Below are 24,187 nucleotides of genomic sequence, written 5' to 3' on the forward strand. Positions count from 1 at the left end.
GAATCTAATTGAGGGTTTTTTCTATTCTCCTTATATATGATTTCCAAGAAAAGTGCAAAGATTTACAACTAAGCTGCCACCATGCTCCCGTCACATCCACTTCAATGATTAATTTATTTCTGCTGAAATTATAGGTGCAGGAAGAATTGCCAATCCTCCTGACAATAAAACTACTGGTCAAAAAGGAAGTCAATGCCCTGGATTTATGCTTGTAAAATTTCCAAAGTATTTTAATGATATCTCGGGGATCCCATCTATATCTAATGTATTTCTAATGCCCTCTGCACATCTGAAGTGTTGACTCTGTAAATATTTTTTATCTGAGCACTGTATAGTAGAATCATAATATCATATTTCATAAGGATAATGCATGTACTAAAAGCTCAGCTAATCATGCAATTCCCCATTTAATTATCTCCTCTGGCATAATATAACCACCTACTTACAATTATTATACTCATCATAATTAAGTCACAGAGACACTCTGTCTCTGAATATGTGAATAATACAATTTGAACAAAGGACATAGAGTCAGAGTACAACTTCAAATGGCTTTCTCATTATTTACCAAAGCATTTTGCTGTTATAAAAAATGCTCTACTTTATATAGATTTTTTTTCATGCAGTAGTAAAGGCAAATTCCAGGAAAGCATTTTAGGTAAGTGCCTACAAATGATTAAAAGTTTTGCAAGGAAGTAGTACAAACCTGAGTTTGAATTCCAGTGTCTTTGCTTATCACCTGTATGACTTTTCAAGGCCTCGCTTTCTTCATATTTATGTAAACCATTTGTCCAGCCTTATTACCCTGAGGTACACAGTGATGTCAATCTTTTAATATCCAAATTAGCACATTTTGAGTCCTACCCTGTGAATCTCAGTATTCCTTCTAAGTAGTCCCTTGGTGACAAGTGCTGCTTTCTCTGTCCCCAGCAACAATCCCATTTACCACTACCAAACAATATCATCAGCCCATGCAAAGGGACCTGTTCCCTGATGCTGATTACCACCTGGCATAGACACTTACCCCAAGCATCCTGGGAAATGCCAACCAAACTCCCAATAATTGCCTTTACCCCTGCCTTTTCCAACAGTTCCCTAGCGGTTAGGATCAAGAAGGATTCTAGAATCAGTGATATGTTAAATCCAGAACAGCCTTCCCTTTCCAATCACTTGAATCATTGGCACAGACTTCTCTCTGGACTCACAAAGTATGCCTCACTGTTATTATCACCATCGTTATGTTTAGTAACATAGTAAGCATCTCATAAACAATTGTTGGGTATGTGGACGCATGGGTAGAAGTTTCAAACTTCCCCTAGAGTTTGAAAATCAGATGAAAGATTGCAAGGCAACTGTCTAGCGCAAAGTACCATGTGACTTAAAAAAAAAATAAAAAGTTAGTTCTCTGTCATTTCTAGTGGTAATGGCAAGTCAAATGAAATCTCTAACACATTTTAAGACATGATTTAAAAAGCAACAGACATCCACTTTTGAAATGAGAGTTAATCCCTCAGAATCAGCAGTCATGGATGTAAGTGAAATCAGCAATTAAATTTTATTTCATATCAACATCCTTGAAACCACACCTTCCAAGTATGTTCAACACCACTTAAATAAATCCATAGACTTTGCCTACTTGGTTTCAACTACTGCAATTAGACATTTTAGCTCTTTTGATGAAAGGCTTGTTTTCAGACTACAGGTTGGTGAAAATTAATAATAATAATAATAATAATAATGCAAGGCAGCAACATTTTTCCATAGCAAGGAGAAAAGCAAAAAGTGGAAATTCTCTGAAAAATTTACTTTTTCTTCTTCTGAAAAGCAGTAAGTATTCCTTGTCATATTCATTTTTATAGCTTTTGAAACAACTGTGAATTTCATTCATGTTTTCATAGGATTTTATCCTTGAGAATAATTTTGTTAATAAACCACTTATGTTATTAATTATTATTAAATTTCTTGATTCTTGATGGTGATTAAATTTTATGACCACTTTATTCCCTGGTTTTCAAATGTAAACAATTTAACTCAGATTTGTCTCATACGCTTCATGGTCTCCAGAGAATCTAAAACTGTGATGACACATTGTAGACATGAAATAAACATTTGTGGAATTAATAAAATGTGATACCACATTTATATCATTTCAATAAACAGAATCACAAAACTATTGCTGAATAAGCTCCAAGCCTGTGCTTGTTCTCTCCTGAGTGCAATTTAAGATAATCCGTGTTAAATAGAGAGTGCTCTAGGATTGGTAGTTATTACTGGCCATCATAAAAATTGGGGAAATTAGGACTTTAAATATTTAGAAAATATAATCTTGAATAAAAAGATAAAAGAGAAATTAATACATTTGCATTTTCTTCCTCATAGGTTCCATGTAAATACCAACTCAGTAAGTCCTTTCATTACCTGTCCATGCATAAGAAGTTGACAGTAAAAATGACCACATAATCCTGATATTCGTATCAGGTTAGTTACTAATTATTTTGTCAGGTCTGTTGAAGCTAGACCACACTCCCAAGGTGGGAGATGAGGAATTCCTTGCCAAGGATGCATCAGGATTAATCCTGAGCCAGAAAACAGAATCTAAAGACAAGAAGACAGAAAAACTTCTTCCTTTCTTTAGAGATAAAAGCAACTGGCCAAAGACTCTGAGGTCCAGAGAGGCCTGAACACTTTGGGTACAGTCTCTTGGCCACAGAAAACCACACAGAGACCAGGCGGCTCCGTGAAGTCTTGGGTTTTTATGGCAACAACAGGAAGAGCCACACAAGTCCTCTGACCTCAAAAGAGTGGGGAGGACTAAGTTCTGGCTGCAGGTGGTAAGAACAGATATGACAAGTTAGACACCAATTAATCCCTCTGGATTATGGGGTTTATCAATAGAGAGGCTCTAAGGAAAAATTGGATAGACACTTGACTGATATAAGGACTTGTACGAATTTGGAATTGTTGTATTTGGAAATATCAACCATTGTATCCCAACCTGAACATACTAATTACATTTGGAAGGTTTTAAATTGAATCTTTGAGAAGGTAGGCTTGAAATCTCAAAACAAAGGAATCTGTGTCATGGGAAATAGTACAGAATAGTGGTATAAATCCTACAGATATGACATGTAGGAAACAATCATTTTTTCTTAAAATTTAAATGCAAACTTTTTTTTTTTAAATTCCAGATCTTTGGGTGCCTGGGTGGATCAGTGCTTGAGCATCTGCTTTTGGCTCAGATCATGATTCTGGGATCCTGGGACTGAGTCCCACACTGGGGTCCCTGCAGGGAGCCTGCTTCTCCCTCTGCCTGTGTCTCTCATGAATAAATAAATAAAATCTTGAAAAAAATAAAATAAAATTCCAGATCTTTGAACACTCATATCAATCTATATAATAACTCTACACACTTTCACTGACCATTGAAATACAATATTCTGAAACTAAAACTCATAAAATCATAGACTCTAAGAGTTGGAAGTGACTTCTGAAGGCATCAGGACCAATTTTCCCTCTAACAATTCAGATTCCCTTCTATAACATCCCATACCGGAGGAACGAAACAAGAAAATATGTTCTTGGATGGTACTGACAATCTGTGTAGGATGAACCAGTCTTCTAAAATTACTGGCTAAACACATATGTTCTCTTAAACCAGGATATCACTATGGGGCTACATGGAGCCTCACTTAGTTATGACAAACCTACTGCAAGGACTCATGAATAGGCTCCCTTACCAGTTACTTACTTCCACTAAAGAAAACATTTTAAGTATCTGCTTAGAAGTCAAGTTCATCCTAAAAAAGAAAAAAATAAAGGTTCTGAATCTGAGGACTTAGCAACGAGCATTTGTTTGTGGGAGGAGAGCACAACCTCCATTAGAATTCAGAAAAAATTCTGGGCTATAATCTTGATGAAGACACACAACAACGTTATTTTCTTAGCCTTACCACTTAACTTCTCATGAACTATAGAATATTTTTAAACCTACAATAAACATTTCTAGTGTGGTAGTATGGCATTATGTTGACTCGGTTATAAATCACTCACACATGAGAAAATAAGGAGGGGGGTGGTCATGAATACTTTGGTCTGTCTTATCCTCCACACTGTAGGGTAAATGTCTCAATAAGGATTTGAAATTTTTCAAAGGAGCTTTTAAGTACTCACATAGTGCTGGCCCTATTTTATATACAGAGAGGGGCACACAAGACATGCAGATGGCTTTTAATTATGCACTGCTCCTGATTACACCATTTGGGGTTGGCTTATTGGCCTTTCTCCTCTGTCAGAAAGGATCAACTCAGAGCATTTGGATCTTCAATGGCTTCCATTTAAGGCACTGCGATTCTTTAAGCTGCCGATACAAGGTTAGGGCAATGCTGAAAAATAAAAATTTCACTCTTACAAAGAACCTTTTAGAAGGTGTTATTAGAACTGTCTTAGATAAAGCGGTGTTGTCTAGACTGGTTCCTGTAACACTGCCTTGGATTCTCTAATTAGAAAACTAACATGGTTTCTCTGAAGATTGCTCCCAGTAGTGTTCCAAAATTTAAGTTGTTTTGCTTAGCTTCCAAAGCAAAACATGTATTTTTGAAGGGACAGAGGCTTTCATATTTTCCATAATGAGTGAGCATGCTTTTTTAAAAGTGTTTTGACAGGACTGCTGTCACAGATATTACTAGAACTCTATTCAATACATAAAATAGTTTTTAGCAGCATAAAAGTCTGGGGAAAAAATTAAATGCTAAATCCCTGAGGAAAAACGTGCTCAGCAATTTTAAAGAGTTAACAAAACGGAGCTCCTTGGGGGAAATTATGACAATGCTTGTCTAGCATCAATTACGTGCCTTTGTGTTGAAGCCTTGCCTTATTTTTTAGTTACCAAACAGAAAATGAGAAATTAAGATGTGGTGAGTTAGAAGATGTAAATTTACAATAAAATATACGTGAGAAATATTTTTAGACAGTTAAATAGAAATCCTTATCAATTGTCAGCAAAGAAGTCACCATTTCCGAATGGAGGAAAAATCATTGAGAGTTCTAACTCTAAACAACACAACATCATTACCAGAGGTCACGAGAAGAAGTTCACTGATGAAAAATACCAAAGAAAAGAATATTGAGCTCATTTTATAGCTTTTTTAGAGCATATGGAAGCCATATATCCAAAAGTGTGCAGAAAAGATTTATGTGGCATAAAGAATTACATGAATTGTATTATTAGAAAAATGTAAATGCACTCTCTCTTGGAATTATTATAGCTGCTTAGCTAGTCACTTTTCTCAGACATTAACCCTCCAAAATGAATGTGAATGTGAATGGGCTTGAGCTCTAGCCCATCTATGTGCAGCATAATCCCCGAAAGTTCAGTGGAGATAAGACCCTTTTCTTAGAAACTCAGGTTTTGACATCAGGTGTATGGCTCCTCTTTTTTGCAGGTCACAGAAATCTGAGGGCAAAATCACCAAAGTAACTTGGTTTTAACTCGTCAGCATAACCTTCTTCCTTGAAATGTATCCTCTGTTCTTTATATGAAATATATTTAAAACCGGTATCACTTATTTCCCTGGGAAGCACAGCTCATGCTTTACAGCTCTAACAGTTATTATACTATTCTAAATATTTGGTATAATTAATCTTTTCCTACGTGTCAACCTATGTTGAACAATTCAACCTCTTCCAATTGAGGAACATCAAACAAATATGACCATCTTAATGTTTCATAAGTCAGTCTAAATCCTTACTAATTTAAAACAGATTGATAGTTGCCAATAATTCTCCTGGGTATTTTCAAATCATGATTGACATGGATGTCACTTGATTACTCCTGCTACAGTAATTTCACTTCTCTTAACAAGAAAGAAAGAAAATGAGATTCTTTTCTGAATTCAAAAAGTTAGTCCTTTGGGGTTGGCTATTAGAAAAGCTCTGACTCAAAGTTGTAGGAAACATGCAAACTCAGGAAAAAATTCACTGTCAAGATTTCATCAGGGTATAAAACAATATAAAATACCATTTGTTCTTATCATATTGGCAAAAAAAAAACCTAAATTTATTTTAACCAATGTGTTGGAAAACTTGATAGAAAAAAATGTAAAATAAATGAATTTGAACCCTACCTCACTTCAATAATGGAGTTATTTTGAGATGAATCATAAACTGTATTAGAAAAACTAGAACCATGAAGTTTCTAAAAGTAAACATAGGAAAATGTCTTTGTAACCTTGTGGTAGGCAAAAATTTTTTACAATACACACACACATACACACACAAAAAAAAAAAACTATGCATAAAACAAAAAAACTGATATGTTGTACTTCATCTTAGTGAAAATTTCAGCTTAGAAAGCCAAACTTGGAAGAAAAATCCACAACACACGCATCTGATGAAGGACTTGTATAGAGAATATATAAAGATTTCTAAAAATCAATAATAAAAAGAAAACTCAATTTTTAAAAATGGACAAAAGACTTAAATCCTTTACAGAAGATCCATGAGTCACCAATAAACATATACAAAGTTCAACATCATTAGTCAAAAGAAAAATAAATGAACATTTCCACAAATGAACATTTTCCATTCCAGAATGATAGAATGGCTACAATCTCCAAGGCTGGCAATACCAAATATTTGCCACAATGAGAAGCATCCAGAACTCTCATGTGTTGCTGATGGGAACACAATGCTATACAGCCATTTTTTGAGAATTACATGTCAGTTTCTTTAAAAGTTAAATAGGCTCTTCCCTATGACCCAGCAACCCCCCTCTTAGGTATTTACCCAAGAAGAACTAAATGAAAAATGTATGTCCACAAAAAAGTCATATTCATAGTAGCTCCAAGCTGGAAATAACACAATTATTTATCAACAGAAGAGCATTTATTTTAAATGAAGTAACTTGGGAATCCCTGGGTGGCGCAGCGGTTTGGCGCCTGCCTTTGGCCCAGGGCGCGATCCTGGAGACCCGGGATCGAATCCCACGTCGGGCTCCCGGTGCATGGAGCCTGCTTCTCCCTCTGCCTGTGTCTCTGCCTCTCTCTCTCTCTGTGTGTGACTATCATAAATAAATAAAAATAAAAATAAAAAATAAATAAATAAAAAATAAATGAAGTAACTTCACCTAACGACCACTACTGATATTTGCAACAACGTGGGTGCATCTCAAAAATGAAAGCAAAGAAGCTAGAAACCAAAGAATATCTATGGTACGATTCCATCTATATGAAGTCCAACAATAGGCACGATCCGAAATCAAAACAATAGTTGCTTCTGTAAGGCAGAGATTAAGGGAAGGGATCAAATATACCTTTCTGCATAAAGGAAATATTTTATACTCTGTGTGTGTGTACACAATCAGTAAAACTTATACAACTGAACTCTTAAGACCTACACGTATTCCTAGTGGTATGGTAAATTAGTGCAGACATATTGGCAATCAACTTGATAATTAATCTTAAAAGCTTAAAAATGTGAAAGGCCTTGGACCAAGTAATTCCACTTACGGGAATTTATTTAGAGAAACAAGGCAAAGACTTATATACGTACACATACATAGACGTGTTTTCAATGTGTATACATACTTGTATGTACATAAATATATAAAATACAGATAAATTTTAAAATATGTGTATACACATATATATAAAGCAATAGATTTTTTATTCCAGTATTATTTATAACTTAGAAAAATTGGAACCTAAATGCTCAATGATAGCTTAGTTAAATAAATAATGATGCATCTACCCTGCACATTCTGTAGCCAGTAAGATATTTAATGGCAAATGAAATATTTAATGATATATAAAAGCATGTTTCAATAAGATATTAAATTTGAAAAGGAATTTCAATAAACAGTATATATGATATGGATATTAATTTGGCTGCTCTGACAGTCGCAGTGGTTTAAACCAGATAGGCTTATCTTTCCTTCTGAAAACAGCAGCACTTCAGCTCTACAAAGTAATCCAAAGATCCAGATCTTACTATCCAGTTGTCCCGCCAAGCCTGGACTATCACCTCTATGTCGTTAAAGGTGGCTCACTAGCCCATGTCTGCATCCCATCCCACAGAAGGGGTGGAAAGAGAACGTGAAAGGAATGCAGCTTCCTTTTAAGAATGTGACCTGTAAGCTGCACGCACCGCTTCTCCTGTCCTACCGGTCAGAACACAGTCATACCAGGGGTCTTAATCAGCTCTGGGCTGTATAACAAAATACTACAGGCTGGGTGGCTAAAAAACAGCAAAAAAAGAAAAGAAGAAAGAAGAAAGAAAAGAAAAGAAGAAAGAAAAGAGAAGAAGAAGGAGGAGGAGGAGGAGGAGGAGGAGGAGGAGGAGGAGAAAATCATTTCTCACTGTGCTGGAGGCTGGCAGTACGGGATCGTGGTGCCTGCATGGCTGAGCGAGAGCCCTCTCTCGGGCTGCAGAATTCTCCTTGGATCCTCATGTGGCAGAGGGTTAGGGAACAATGCGGGATCTCTTCGAGAAGGGCGCTAATCACGTTCATGAGAGCTCCACCCTCAAGACCTCATTTCTCCTCCCAAAGGCCCTACCTACTGACAACAACTGGCATCAGTTGGGGGGTTAGAACTGCAACATGAATTTTGGGAGGATGGAGACACTTAGACCACAGCCCCACGCTACTACCAGAGAGGCTCAGAAACACCTCTAACTGGGCCACTGACTATGTGCCCACCTAACAGTGGAGAGAGGACACTTCCAACACTAAGGAAGAAAGAAGGGAGGACTTCTGGGATGAGCTTGGATGAAAATCTGGGAGACAATACGAGAGCACTCATTTAAGCGATGCTGCATCATCAATGTTTTTGACAGCACAGGGGTTGAAAGCACTAGGAAAAACACAGATACTGACAACTCTGAAATCAAAAAGTAACACAGGGGCAGCCCCGGTGGTGCAGCAGTTTGGTGCCACCTGCAGCCCGGGGCGTGATCCTGGGGACCCTGGATCGAGTCCTGCGTCGGGCTCGCTGCAAGGAGCCTGCTTCTCCCTCTGCCTGTGTCTCTGACTCTCATTCTCTCTCTGTGTCTCTATGAATAAATAAATAAAATCTTTAAAAAAAAAAAAAGTAACACGGCAGGTTGGACTCTGAATATAAAGAGGTTTTGGAAATACTTTAACCATTTTGTTTTTCCCGTATCTTCCTTTTTTGATATGTTCTAAATCCATCCATGATGAATAGTCTATATCATAACAAGTCTAAAAAGAACTTTCCCAATGAGCATAGGATTTTTCATACAAAAGAAATAGGAGCATAGTAGTCCCTCCTTATTGTGGCTTTGCTTTCTGTAGTTTGAGTTAGCCACCGTCAAACGCAGTCAGAAAGCAGAAGATCCTCCATCTGACGTGTCATCGGGTCAACAGTAGCCTGACTCCTCGTTACAGAGCCTGCCCACTTCATGCGCCTCCCTTCATCTCATCACACAGGCATTCTATCATCACATCATCATCAGAAGAAGGGTGGGTTCCGGACAATAACATTTTTGGAGAGACAGAAAGACCACATTCACCTAAGTTTTCTTACAGTATACACTATATTTTTATAATTGTTCTATTTTATTAGCAGTTACTGTTGTTGATCCCTTACTGTGCCCAATGTATAAATTTGACTTTGTCACATGTTTGAATGTATAAGAAAAAAAACATAGTATATAGAGGGTTTGGTATTAGCCATGGTTTTATGCATCCACTGGGAGTCTTGAAATGTATCTCTCAAGGTAATGGGGGACTATTATATGTCATAGGTAAGTTGACAGCATTTCTTCTTTCTTGGTGATTAAATAAGTGATAAAAAACCAGTTTAAGTCAATGCTGTCTTAGATTTGATTAAATACAGTAAAATGTTAGGAATTATTTGACATTATTTTGCATAGCTAGGATTACAATTGGTCTTTATATCATTCTTTACATTTCTACCTATGTTTTTTGCAATAAACAAAATTAGACAAATAACATAAATTTTAAGTAGGCCAGTGGGATATCCCAGTGTGCTAGGAAGCCTAAATCACAAATTGAAAAAAGGATGGCCTGAGTACATGATCCATCCAAATATTAGTGGGCCAGGCTTGCATATTTGAGTGTGGCCTGCCTGAGTCCTAAAGATGGGATTGGGGGATACCTGCAGGGGCTGGTCTCAGTTGTATGATGAATGGATTGTCTTCATATAAAAGCTAAACATAAATATAACTAAAGAATATATTGCCCTGACTGATTAACAACGAGTAAGTGCCAAACAATTCAGTTATTATATCTGGTAATTTATCTGTGAAGTCAAAACCAAAGCAGTCTCTTTCTCTGCATCCTAATTTATTTCAAAATTAGCAATGCATTATTTGAGTAGATATATTTCTATAATTAGAAGCTTTTGCTCTCTGAGCCGCTTATACCTACCTGGCTCTCGTAATCTGGATAGTGGCTCATCTTATTTAACATGTTTTTAAAACTCGTTCAAATATACAATTGTATCCTGTTATCTCACTATTATTATTATCACCTCTCAACTAATTTTCATCTTAATACATCCTTATCTCACCATCTTGTCCTTCCCTCTAGATAGATAGACAGTTTTAATACAAACCTATTCCAAATGTATATATTATTCAACAACAAAGAAACTGTCTATTCAGAAACAGAGTGCTAACGACCAGATTGATTTTAAATATAAAACAGAACTTACAGAATAATCCTTTATAATCTATGATCGCACAGCAATATCACCTAGTTCTTAACTGGCAACAAGGAGAAAATCAGGTGCTGTATCCAGTTTAGTGTCCACCCTTGCAACTTTTTATGAATCAATAGTACCTGGCAGGAGAATACAGGCATGAAAGCAGTCCTTCCGGCCAATCCATTAAGGACTAATAAAAGTGACCGGAACAGAATTTCAGATAATTTTGTCTGATCCCCCTCTAGGCACAGGGAAGCCCAGAGGCTGAACTCAACATTAATCATGGGGAACAGAACGTATTTTCCCAAAGGCTGTAGTGCATTAAACCAAACCGTATAATCTGATGGTCAAGGTCAAAGATGGACACCAAAAGCAGTCCCTGGCAGACAGCACAAGCAGGTCATCAGTCCAAATGGAAGAGGCTAAATGGGAGAAACAGAAAAGGGCTCAAAGCTGGAAACCAAGGAAACTGAAAACGGCTGACAGTGCCCAACTAGAAAGCGAGAGGTAAAACATAAAAGAATTTCTTGAGATGCAGGGACACAATTTTAGGGAATTTTTATAGACAAATCATCATTCTTACGCATGAACAGGAAAGGTGCCATTAAGGTCACTCCCTACATGGGCACGTGGGCTTTAATTTGCATATCATGTCTTTCATCGAACAGCTCCTTCCCCATGGTGCCCTTCCCTCCTTTAGTTACAGGACTGAGTGTGTGACCCACTCGGCCAGTTAAGGCTCTTCATCCCCCCACTCACAGTGACGGATCCAGAGGATGGACAGGTACCTCAAACCAGACTTGATGAGGGAACACTGAGATAGACAACGTCTTCTATCCACTGTGATAACCATGGGAGCCTGGAGCTCCAATGGCATAGAAGCCATCTGACAATAAAGCCAAAAAGAAAAAAGTGGCGCCCAGCTACAGAGCGAGGGGCAACATCTAATACATCCTGTGAGCCCTGGACCTACTATTGTTTGAGATCAACTCAACTCTAACTTTTCAGTTCCATGAACCAATAAATTTCATACATATATATAGAAAGCATATATTATGCCTAAATCCTTATTTTTAAAATAAATAGGAACATGCACTATTGCCTGTTCTGCATTTTGATTTTTCACTTAATAACTCATTTTGTAGAATGCCCACATTAGCACTTATGGGTGTACATTATTATTCCTTAATAGCTGCATAAAATCCCACTGTGTGGTTGTAACGTGCTATACAGTGACAGTTTCCTTTTGGTCAACATATAGATTGTTTACAATTTCTGCATCGAACTGAACAACAATGAACGCCCTTGGATGTATGTGTTTGTGCAAGTATATCTCTGGGTTTTTAGGGAGCAAATGAAAAGCTGATTCTAAAATTTACATGGAAATTCAAAGGATCTAGAATAGTCAAGACAATTTTAAAAAGCAAGAGTGAACCAATCAAATTATCTGATTTCAGGACGTAGTGTAAAGTTATAGTCATTGAAACGGGGTAGCTCTAGCATGGGAAAGGGTAAATACATCATTGCATCATACTAGAGAATTCAGAAAAAAATTACCTGCATGTGTACAGTTGACTGATTTTCAAAGACACCAAGATATCAATGGAGAAAAAGCCTTTTCAGTAAGTTGAGCTGGAACAACTAGAAAGAATTTTGGAAAATATGAACCTGTACCTTTACCTCACATCATACACAAAAATTAATTTGAGATGGATCATGGACCTACGTGTACGCACTAAACCATACGGCATCCAGAAGAAAATTCAGAATATCTTTACAACCTTAGACAAAAGTTCTGAATAGATGTTTCACTAATGGAGATGTGCGAATGGCCAATAAGCACATTAAAAGGTGCTCAGCATCACCAGACAGCAGAGATCTAGATTAAAACTACAGTTAGGTATCACCTCACACCTAGGAGAATAGCTTAAATTTTAAATTCTGACAACCAAATGTTAGAAGAGAAATGGAGCGACATACAGTAAACAACATACAGGCTGGTGAAAGTATAAAATGGTGTTATCACTTTATAAAAGTATTTAGCAGAGCATTACAACACTAACATACGCTTACCCTGTGACCCAGCAACTTCACTGCATATTTACCCGAGAGAAATGGAAACATATGACAAGTCTTGCACAAAAATGTTCATAACAGCTTTATTCACGGTAGTCAAAAACAACCAAAATACATCATAAGGAAAATAAGTGATAGTACATTCAAAAAATGAAACACTATGGGATCCCTGGGTGGCGCAGCGGTTTAGCGCCTGCCTTTGGCCCAGGGCGCAATCCTGGAGACCAGGGATCGAGTCCCACATCGGGCTCCCGGTGCATGGAGCCTGCTTCTCCCTCCGCCTGTGTCTCTGCCTCTCTCTCTCTCTCTCTCTGTGACTATCATAAATAAATAAAAAACTTTTAAAAAAATGAAACACTACTCAGCAATAAAGGGATAGAAAATATAGGAATAGAGAAGAGTGAGTGTTAATATAATGACAGCATGGAAGGCTTTTCGGAATTACAGTGAATGAAAGAAGCCAGACACAGAAGAACGCACGCCGTGTGATTCTATTTATATGAAGTCCAAGAACAAGCAAAACTAATCTCTGGTAATAGAAAAAACTGAAATACTGTAGAACAGAACAGGAGAACTCTTGGGGGATGGCAATGTTCCCAATCGGGAGCTTGGTAACACACGTATGTACCGTTCTCAAAACTCATCAGACTGGACACTTAACATCTGTGTATTTCTATGTATGCAAATTTTACCTTAATAAAAAAATAATATTTTTACTGCAGTTTTAATGAGACCAAGTGAAATTAAATGTATATTTCAAACCACCTCTGTCTGCAGAAGTTAAGTTGTTACTAACTTTTGACCAATGCAAGTCACTCTGCCGTGAACATAAATCATTAGCTGAAGTCTCAGAAGTAGAATTGCCTTAATAAATTTATTTTAAAAGCTTTGAGACATATTGAAAAACTTCTTTCCATAAATAATGGACCAGCTTATACTCTCATCTACGATGTATGAAAATATCCATTTCCTCCACTAGCCAATAGGAGGTATCATCATTTTATAAACATTTAACAATAATGAGACACTAAACAGTAAGAAAGGAGGAAGGAGGAATTTATAAAACTCACAGAGCAATTATTATATCCCAGGAACTGTCCTAAGCAATTTCCCCATGTTATCAACCACTGATACACGGTACATATATCAACCAATGACACACGTATTACTGTGTCCCCCACTTTAGGGGTCGGGACTGAAGCAAAGAAAGATTAAGTTACTTTCCCAAGAAGAAAATTCAGGAGAATTACTCAGTAAGTTTCAGAGTTAGGTCTTCAAGCTCAAGCATTCTAGCTCCAGAGTTGATGTTCTTATCCACTACAATATTATTTCTCGTTGTTACTGTGAATATTATAGGACTTGCTCATTAGACTCGCTGAGCTTTCTCTGAAGCTACTGATCTCTTGTGAATTGCCTGTTCGGGTTCTGTGCTCATTTTCCTAACAGGGCGCTTGTCAGGGTTTTTACATTTTTCCTATTTGTAAGAATCCTTAGAAATTAAGGATTTTAGCCCTTCATTGGTATTATCTATTGAAATATTTGCCCAGGATATTTTTCTTTTGTTACCTTATTTTTTCATAAATTTTTACTTTATTTTAAAACATTCTAAAATATGTAAATTTTTCCTGGTGAAATACCACCTATGAGATCTTAAGTATGAAAAAAAAAATACCAATGCATTCTATAAATGTCTTGTCTCAAACAAGCACTTTAGAATTCTAAAACGAATTTAAATTTTTAGATGATTAAGTTGAGGATAGGTGTATGTTTTAGACTCTAACAAAAATAGAATAAACTCTATAATGGCAAACTTATTCCTTTCTAATTGTCCTTTATCTCATAGATCAAACACATTTGTAACCCTTAGTACTTTTAATATTTTAACACAGAGGGAAAATAACAATATGGATTCCTTTCTCAGGAACAAAAGCACCGTGCATCTGTTGTGCAAGGCGAGGATCAAAGTGCTGTACTTGATTCCTCTCTTTCTCTGTATTTAATGTTGTTTTGTTTTGTTTTGTTTTGTTTTGTTTTGTTTTGTTTTGTTGAAGTAGGTTCCACACTCAGCATGGAGCCCAACTCGAGGCCTGAATTCACAACCCTGAGGATCAAGACCTGAGCTGAGATCGAGTCAGGTGCTTCACTAAGCCACCCAGGTGCCGCTTTCCTTGTATTTAATACCTAATCTATCCACCAAGTCCTCCAACACTAACTTTGATAGGTTTACTTCTCTTCCTCTCCATCACCACCCTCCCAATTAAACCTACCACCATCCTCCATCAGAAGTAGTGCTATAGCCGCCCTGGATGTCACCTCACTCCCATTCTTGCCTCCCCACCATCCATCGCTACACAGCAACCAGAGTGGCCCTTTTATAATGCCCATAGCACAGCCTCTTGACCCTGTTTAAAACTTCTAATGACTTGACACACAATTAAAATAAAAACCAACTTCTTTCCTCGCTCACAAAGCCCTAGGTAGCCTTCCCCTTGCTTTTCGTTCCATCCCCACCTTGGGCGACTGTCTCCCTCATGTACTACACTCTAGCCATGAAAGCCTTGCGTACGCTCTTCCACTACACAGACGCTCTGGAGAACCTTCAGTCTCTGCACAGCTGTTCCCTAAAGTTAGATCACCACCTCTCCCTCCTGCTCCCTCCAGTCTGCAGTTTGCAAATTACCATCTCAGGGAAATCTTCCCTTGCACCCCCCCCCCCAGTCGCTCCACCTCAAGTCACCTTATTTCATTCTCTCCGTGCTGCTTGTTACTCTCTCCTATTTTTTGTTTGTGTTCACTCTACTTGCATACTTTGTGTTGTCCTGACTAAAACAGAAGTTCCAAGTCTTTAGATCTTGTCTGCCGTGTTAACACTGAATGCCCAGCAACAACAGAAGTGCCTAGAACGTGGCAGGTCCTCAACTAAATATTTATTAAAAGGAGGAATTGTGAGGTATCTGCAAATTACCTAACACCAATGGATAAAATTAAAATACAGATTGGTGTTCAATACATAAGGGAACTTTTCAAAAACGAGAACTACTCCAAAACAGAAAGTCGCATTTCTAAGGCAGTATTCAGAAAGAGTTAGACAACAACCTCTTACGAGAGCTGGATATCTCAGTTCCAAGCAATTTGGCCAACATGCAGCCTTCTTCCCTTTTTTTTTTTTTACATTGCTTCCATTTGCTACTATGAACCTCTGCCCATTCTTTGACCCCTGTCCTCCACACTGTGTCCTCCACGCTCTTGGCTGCCAACTGCCCTTAATCTATGTCTTGGTCCTTGAACCTGACCTGTGCTTTTGGCCTTCCTATCTCCCTGGAATTGTTTTTGTTCCTTAGGAATTAAAAACAAAGGCAATAGCAGAGAAGTCATATAACTTCTTTATCCCCACTCCCTGGCCACCTAGGCATGTACTCCAACAATTCGTAATTTTCAGGTTCTGTTTCCTCTTCGAATTCCCATTACACACGGAAACATGTCTCACATTACCTTTATTCATATGATAGACCCTTAACATTCATGAGAAATATTTTAAAATATGACAACATATAATTTCTCCCATAAAAACGAAGTGTGATTGGAAAATTTCAACTGACTGTCTTCCAATGTATATTCTATAGGGACATAAACGAAATTATTCACAAAGTTATTAACATAAATTCTATGACTAAAACATGCTATATGTGCCTCAGCAAAATGGCAAAGGATTACGTTTCAGGGATTTCCAGTGTCACTCAGAAATAGTAAAAAACACAAAAATTAGAGCCAATAATTCCAAGGCTTTCTCTCCTTGGCATCTTATTCAAAGATGCATTTTTATGCCCCCCTGTGCCATTACTTCTTAGATTATCAAATAATACCATACGTAATTATAACTAGATTATAAACCATTCACTTGAAGACTGTACGTGCCTGCTCTTTTAAATCTAATATTCAGTGCTCCCAAAAGTTTTATAATGCACCAACAATTCACTCTGAACAGCTTTAAAACTGTCCTCCAACACAGACCATTAGCCTTCGCACCTGTTATGGGGACAAAGATGTACATTTTCCTAGTCTTTTCCATAACAATGAATTACAATCTGTTGAAGGCAAAAAAAAAAAAAAAAAACAGTCTGAGGTCAATTCTTTTGAAAATGGGCCTCTGAGAATAATTTAATGTCCTTGGTCCTATTTTTCAAGTGTGAAAAATTTACACATCCACATAAACATTTTAGTCCATTGTTATTTGTTTCTAAAAGAATTGTATATTCACATACCAGCAAGTGTATATGGAGTGACTTATTTGTATAAATTTGTCATTAAGCGTATACCTTAAAAAAAAATAAAAAATAAATGTATGCCTTTCTCCACTTGGAAAGTGAAGTGTTGTGAAGAGCAGGCAGCTTGTCTACACTTACACACCCAACTCCATTACATCAAAGATCCTTCATTTCTAAACACAAGTTAGCACCCAAAGCCCTTTTATTGGTATCAGGAAAAGAAGGATAGAGGTAGGCCCGACTTAGGAGACTGCGCCTCTGGGCATCAAGCCGGGGGACAGGAGCGTGGTAGAGCCCGACGACCCTGAAGTCTTTCCCTAACCTACTGGAATTCTCAGCCGGAGCCGGGAATTTTTAAAAGGCACATGCTTGAGAGTAACACGTAATACTTATGAGAGGTTCTGCTCAACTACGAAATGGGGCAGGTGTTACATCAACATGAACCACCTGGGCCTTTAGTTCTGCCCGCCAGCCCCTCTCCCACCAAAACCCGGTCCATCCACCTGCCCTGGGCCCGACTGGCCAGGGTCCACCTGGCACCTCTGGACGGTTCTCTTCCTTCCCGTGTGTGGACTGTCGCCCACTCACACGCTCCCAACGTGCTCATCCCGCGCTTCTCTACGCGTCCCCCAGGCCTCCCTGTTCTGGTAACCGGTTCCCAGAAGCTCATCCTGCCCTCGTCTTCTAGCCACTGGTCCTTGCACTCCTTCTCTCTCTTCTGCATTGCTCGGTCTAGACGCCACACCTGACTGCCACTGCCCCTTTCGGGTTGAAAATATTCTGTCCTCCAGTGAAGTTGCTGGAAGGACCTTGTCTTTCAGCCTGAATGTCTATACGGGACAGGCCAAGGCCACATGGTCCTGATCCTTTACCACCAATCAGAGTATAACAGAATTGTGAGCCTGAGGGAGACTCGTCAGGACAACGTTCATGGCCACCCCCCTAACTCATGAGCTAGCCAACAACTGGCTTTATTTTCCCAATATTTGCTAAGGTAATGGGCCTGATGAACTCCAAAAGGGAATCTTACGTGGCATAACGTTGGTGTCACACAGCTGAGGGGAATAGGTTCAAAAGATCTATGAAACACGTCAACCACTCTTCCCACATCGGCCTGCCCTGGGCACACTCCCAGAGAAAGCCCTCTCCCTTATGTTACCCCCTTAGGTCCTAGCCACCCTTCAAGATCCACAGTAGTCTGACCTGTTGAGTGCCCCTAAGGACTTCCTGTCTGGCTCTAACAGACCAAGCCACAGGCACTTTAGGAAATGCCCCTGTGGCTACATCCAACACTTCAGGGCACCGCCTGCCTTTTATTCCCATTTGCTTCCTCTGTCTGGGGGTCTCTGATTCCCAACACGTAACTGATTATCTGCCCAGACAACACTTTGGTGATTATCCGCTTGGCTCTCAATTCCAACCTCAACCCTAGACTATTTAACACACCTGGTGTTGACTCCACATTCTCAGGCTCTTTTAGGAAACCAGACTAATAATTCCCTCGTGCCCAAGCTTAATTCTGATTAATATATAAGATAAGAAAACAAAGAAAAATAAAAACACATGCTCTGCGAGGACGTTTGCCCCAACACTGGCCTCCCAGCGCAGACTCACCAACCCGCCACCATTAAAGTAAAACACAAACATTATCCAACTTCCCCTCATTCATTTGCAATTCGGGTTCATAAACTTTGAATCTCCACCTGGCTCCAGACTTTTCATTCTTCATTCCTGTATTTCCAAACCCTGCAGTCCAGACCGGCACTCACGGTACACTCCTTGGCCAAAGAGCCTCAGATTCTTCAGACACACGTCGCTTTGACTCATGCCGTTAGTTCCTCAAACCCCGTGTCACTTCAGGTTGGGTATCTCTGCTCTGGTCTTGTCTTTATAAGCAGTCCTGGAGGCGGAAGAGGGGTGTCTGGGCAATTATCTCATTTTTAATTTCAATTACTTTAGTAATTATAGTTGGTACATTGTAAGAATTTTGAATCCTTGAACTAAGCCCAGGCTTCTTTAAAAAGAAAGAGAGGGGCACCTGGGTGGCATCTGACTCTTGATTTTGGCTCAGGTCATGATCTCAGGGCTGTGAGATGGAGCCCCCTTGGGCTCCACCCTGGGCATGGAGCCTGCTTAAGTCTCTCTCTCTCTCTCTCTCTGCCCCTTCCCTCCCCACCCCACCCCTTCTCCACCCTTTTCTGAAAAAAAAAAAAAAGTAATCTCAGACTTTATTATAGCGCCACTCCAGAGAGGAACTTAAAACCATTAATGGCTACATATCTTCCAGAACATGGCATGTGAAATTTATTCTCATTTAAAAATATATAAAACGTGTCCCAAAGTGGTAAGAATTCTGTGTCAATTAGACAACCTGAAATAAAGCTATTGATTAGGAAGCTTCCAACTACAAGCAGAATGTCTGCAACTTAAAAATTCTTATTGTTCAGTAATTCCCATCAACTCCTTTAATTTTCTCCCACCTTTGATTTCATTTTTATATAAAAAAAGTAAAACTATATTACTTGCCAGTCAATAAAGAGGTCACCAGTTGAAATTCAGCCAACAATTTTAACAACTCTGAACTCTCATTAAAAAAAGAAAAAAAAAGAAAGAAAAGATTTGCTGGTGCTATATGCCAGTTCCCTAGGTAACCAAGACTCTTCAAAAACGGACTGGATAATCAAAAGAAAGCACAACACACACACACACACACACACACACACACACACTGAACCAAACAAAAGGCAATTTTGCTTCATTTGCTAAAATAGATTTGACCAAGTGTTTTTACACAGCGGCAGATGGTAACTGCATTAATATTTATGTTGGACATGGCAAGAGAGGCTCAGGAACAGGACTTTAGATTGAAGATTCATCCTTGGAAAAAGGTAAAAAATCAACATGTCTGTGTAGAATGAGTCCATGCTCCCAAGCATGAGGGTAAATCCCCGCTCGGCCACCCCACAGCTGTCTTGGATCAGTGCTGTGTTCTCTGAACCAGTTTCTCCATGAGTAAGAGCTAAAGTAGAAGATTGTAATGGGGATTAAATCAGATAATGTTGGTGAATCATAATTACAGCTGTCATTTCACACATGCACACCCTGGGCTGGGCACGTAGAACAACTTCATGAGTTAAATATAGGCACCTCCATTGTACAGACGAAGAAAGTAAGATTCTAAGAGTTCAAATAACCTGTTCGTGCCGCACGACATAAGTAGCAGACGTGGAATTCAAACGCAGGATGATCAGACTTCAAACTCCATGCTCTGGACTGTCCCACATCCCGCAGTAGGACAGTACCTGAATCGTGCCAGGCACTCAATAATGCTTTTTCTTATTAATGTTTAAATGCAAGGAGTGCCCTGAGGGCTCCCAAGTTGCACAACTCCAGGGGAACCATTCATCTCAGAGCCTATATGAATGGCACAGGCTGACAAGTTGTGCAGTGCACAGCCAATACTTCTGTGCAAAGCAGCCTCCGGGCACTATTTTTCATGAGTCTTCATAATCAAAAAAAAAGATAGAAATGGATTCAAAAAAGATTTCTATGTGTAGTAGGCCTAGGATGTTCTGGCTCTCCCAGCACTTTCTGAACAGCTTTTATATATTTAAGGAATGCCCTAAACTATGACTTTCAACTCTCCGAGTTAGAGCAGAACCCCATTCCCCGGCCCTACCTGCCTAGACGTTTGCGTGTAAGCACATATGAGCAGGGGATCTGGGGTTCACCTGTATATGTCATTTCAGAGGTGATCTGTGTGGGGCGCTTCTGACTCTCACATCCCCATATTTTTAACTTTCACTTTTGCCATCTCCCTAAACACAACCTTCTTCCAGACCAGTCCCCCAAGCCCCACTTTCTAGACAAAGACTCTCCTTTTCCTAAAACAACTCCTGTGCCATTCTCAGGGCTCAAGACAGTATTTTTAAGTCCTTACTCGGGTGATACACTTGCTATAAGTGGACGGCACTCGGGAAGCGCTGGGTAAATGTTAGTCTCCTTACTGCTTCCCCTCCACATCCCATTACCTCTCCAAGAACAGAAACTGGGCCTTATGCTGCTCCATGTAACCACCGGTGAGCACTGCTGTGTATGAGCAGGGCCGTGTTGTTGGTAGTGCTGGTGGGGATCCAAAAGCACAAAGGTAAAGGGCGCCCATAACCACCTACCATAGACTGTTGATGCTCCCCCCAAAGTTCACTGTGATGGAATTACGAGGTAGGGCCCCTGGGAGGCGAGTCGTCGCGAGGACAGGGCATCTATAAAGGATGCCCCACAGAATTCCCCTGCCCCTCCTGTCCCGGAGGACACGGCAGGACGATGGTTGTCTATGAACCAGGACGCAGGTCCTACCAGACACCACGTCTGACAGCTCAATGGTCAGGGACTTCCGGCCTCAAGAACTGTGAGAAATAGACCTCTGTTGTTAAGTCACTTGATCTATGGTATTTTTGTTATAAATAGCTAAATGGACAAAGTTATCTCCCATCCCTAAAAGTTGTATTTCATTTTACAAGTGTTCCTAGGGAGAAGAAAATCGTTAACTGCATTAACTTTTGTTAATTCCCTTTTCCCTTTTAAATATTGCATTTTTATTTTTTATATTTTTTATTTAAATTCAATTTGCCAACATATAGTGTAACTCCCAGTGCTCATCCCGTCATGTGCCCCCTCAGTGCCCGTCACCCAGTCACCCCCACCCCCCGCCCACCTCCCCTTCCACCACCCCTTGTTCGTTGCCCAATCAGGAGTCTCTCATGTTCTGTCTCCCTCCCTGATATTTCCCACTCATTTTCTCTCCTTTCCCTTTTAATCCCTTTCGCTATTTCTTATATTCCGTGTATGAATGAGACAATATGATGTTTGTCCTTCTCCGATTGACTTACTTCACTCAGCATCATACCCTCCAGGTCCATCCACGTCGAAGCAAACGGTGGGTATTTGTCGTTTCTAACGGCTGAGGAATATCCCACTGTAGACACAGACCACAGCTTCTCTATCCATCATCTGTCGACGGACACCGAGGCTCCTTCCACAGTTTGGCTATTGTGGCCATTGCTGCTAGAAACATCGGGGTGCAGGTGTCCCGGCGTTTCACTGCATCTGAATCTTTGGGGTAAATCCCCAGCAGTGCAATTGCTGGGTCGTAGGGCAGGTCTATTTTTAACTCTTTGAGGAACCTCCACACAGTTTCCCAGAGTGGCTGCCCCAGTTCACATTCCCACCAACAGTGCAGGAGGGTTCCCCTTTGTCCACATCCTCTCCAACATGTGTGGTTTCCTACCCTGTTAATTTTCCCCATTCTCACGGGTGTGAGGTGGGATCTCAGTGTGGGTTTGATCTGTATTTCCCTGGTGGCAGGTGATGCGGAGCCTTTTCTCATGTGCTCGGTGGCCGAGTCTATGTCTTCTGTGGAGAAATGTCTGTTCATGTCTTCTGCCCATTTCATGATTGGATTGTTAGCTTCTTGGTGTCGAGTTTGATAAGTTGCATTTTTACTTCTAACGTAACCCTTCAAGTAGCAGAACCTTCTTTCTATCCTGAACTATTTTCCTTAGATGAACTCCCACTTTTGTTTCCTAAGACAACTCTCACCTGGGCATTCCCAAAGGCTCTTGGCAACGTAAGTTAATTCCTATAGGCTCAAGCATAACCATCTGGTACCAGAACCGTAGTGAAAACATGACCTGCCTTGGGTATCAGGGGCCGCCCAGGCCAACCGAGTTGTAACCATTACTGATGGAGGCACACCCCTCAGCAGACCTTAATCCCTTCTACTCTGTCAGAGGCCTTAATGACTTAATGATTCTCAAAGTATATGACACTGTGAACACAGATTATCATCCTCCCACCCCCTTTCAAACTCTCCCGGATGGCCAGGTTGGCCTCAGTCACCTGTAAACACTAGCTCATAGTTCCTGTTTGTGCATGTGCCTGGTGGTATCGACCCACCCAGCCCTCTTCTGAATTCTGGTGAAAAGCCCCTTCTCCGCTTTCTCCTCCAGCTCGGGCACTTCTTAACTTTTGTAACTACTCAGTCTCTCTGAACATTATATATTTTTTTCATCTGCAGTACGCAGGATGAGAGTGACAACCTGCTTCGAGGGTTGCTCTCTGGGTTAAATGATACCAGGTATGTAAAGTACCTGGCACAGCGCCGGGTACATAACAAAGCTCAATAGAAACAGGTTTCCTGCCCTTCCCCTTCTCCTCTGCTAGCCCCTAATGGGGCTCTCCTTGCCCTGAACTCCTCTAAAACAATGCTTTATTTCTTCTTCCACCCATCTACGTCCTGGTAAACTTTTTTATTTAATTCATTCAATTATTTAATCAACACTGAATTTGCCCAAAATTGTTCTGTGAAGTGAGGATATATGTACAAAATACACTCGGGGCTGGTCCTCAACACACCTTACAACACAGGGTTGTAAGAACAGTACATTTTTGAAATTAAACATAACTGCATACAATGTACTCTCTGCTACAAAGAATTAATGTATAAAGGACAGAGTAACAACCCAGGCTAGAAAATATCAATGAAAACCTCAGCAAAAAGATATCTAAGTTGGGCATTAAAAATTAATAGAACTGTGTCATTAGAATAGGGAGGAAAGAAAATTTGTCAAAAAAAAAACCCCAAAAAAACAGAAAACAATCTCCCCACAGCAAAAACTTATGTAGGCATATTAGACTTATATTATTAATTGTGATTATTGAGACCATACTTTCTAAGGTAAAGAGTAGGATACACAAATACGAAGAAAACTATGGGGACAGTTGAACAAAATAGAAAACTAGGAATGTGTAATTGCCATTTCTAGAAAAGCAAAACAAATGAACAAAAACCTAATTATCAAAAGAACAAGGAAATGGTTAAATAAGTAGTGACTAACCAAATTAGGGAGCTATGCAGACTTTAGTAATGATAATAATGGAGTAAATGTAATGTCATTTCAAAGTTTTAAAATAATATAAAATTGAAAACTTTTATTATACTACGTGAACAAAGACTTTAAAGGAATATGCATAAATAAGATGGCTATTTGGTGTGTTAATGGTGATTATTTTATGTAAATACTTTTGAAATCCTTTTATAATGGGCACTTGGGTGGCTCAGCAGTTGAGCGTCTGCCTCCGGCTCAGGGCGTGACCCTGGGG

This window comes from Vulpes vulpes, chromosome 14 (assembly GCF_048418805.1).
Source record: "Vulpes vulpes isolate BD-2025 chromosome 14, VulVul3, whole genome shotgun sequence".
Lineage (NCBI taxonomy): Eukaryota > Metazoa > Chordata > Mammalia > Carnivora > Canidae > Vulpes > Vulpes vulpes.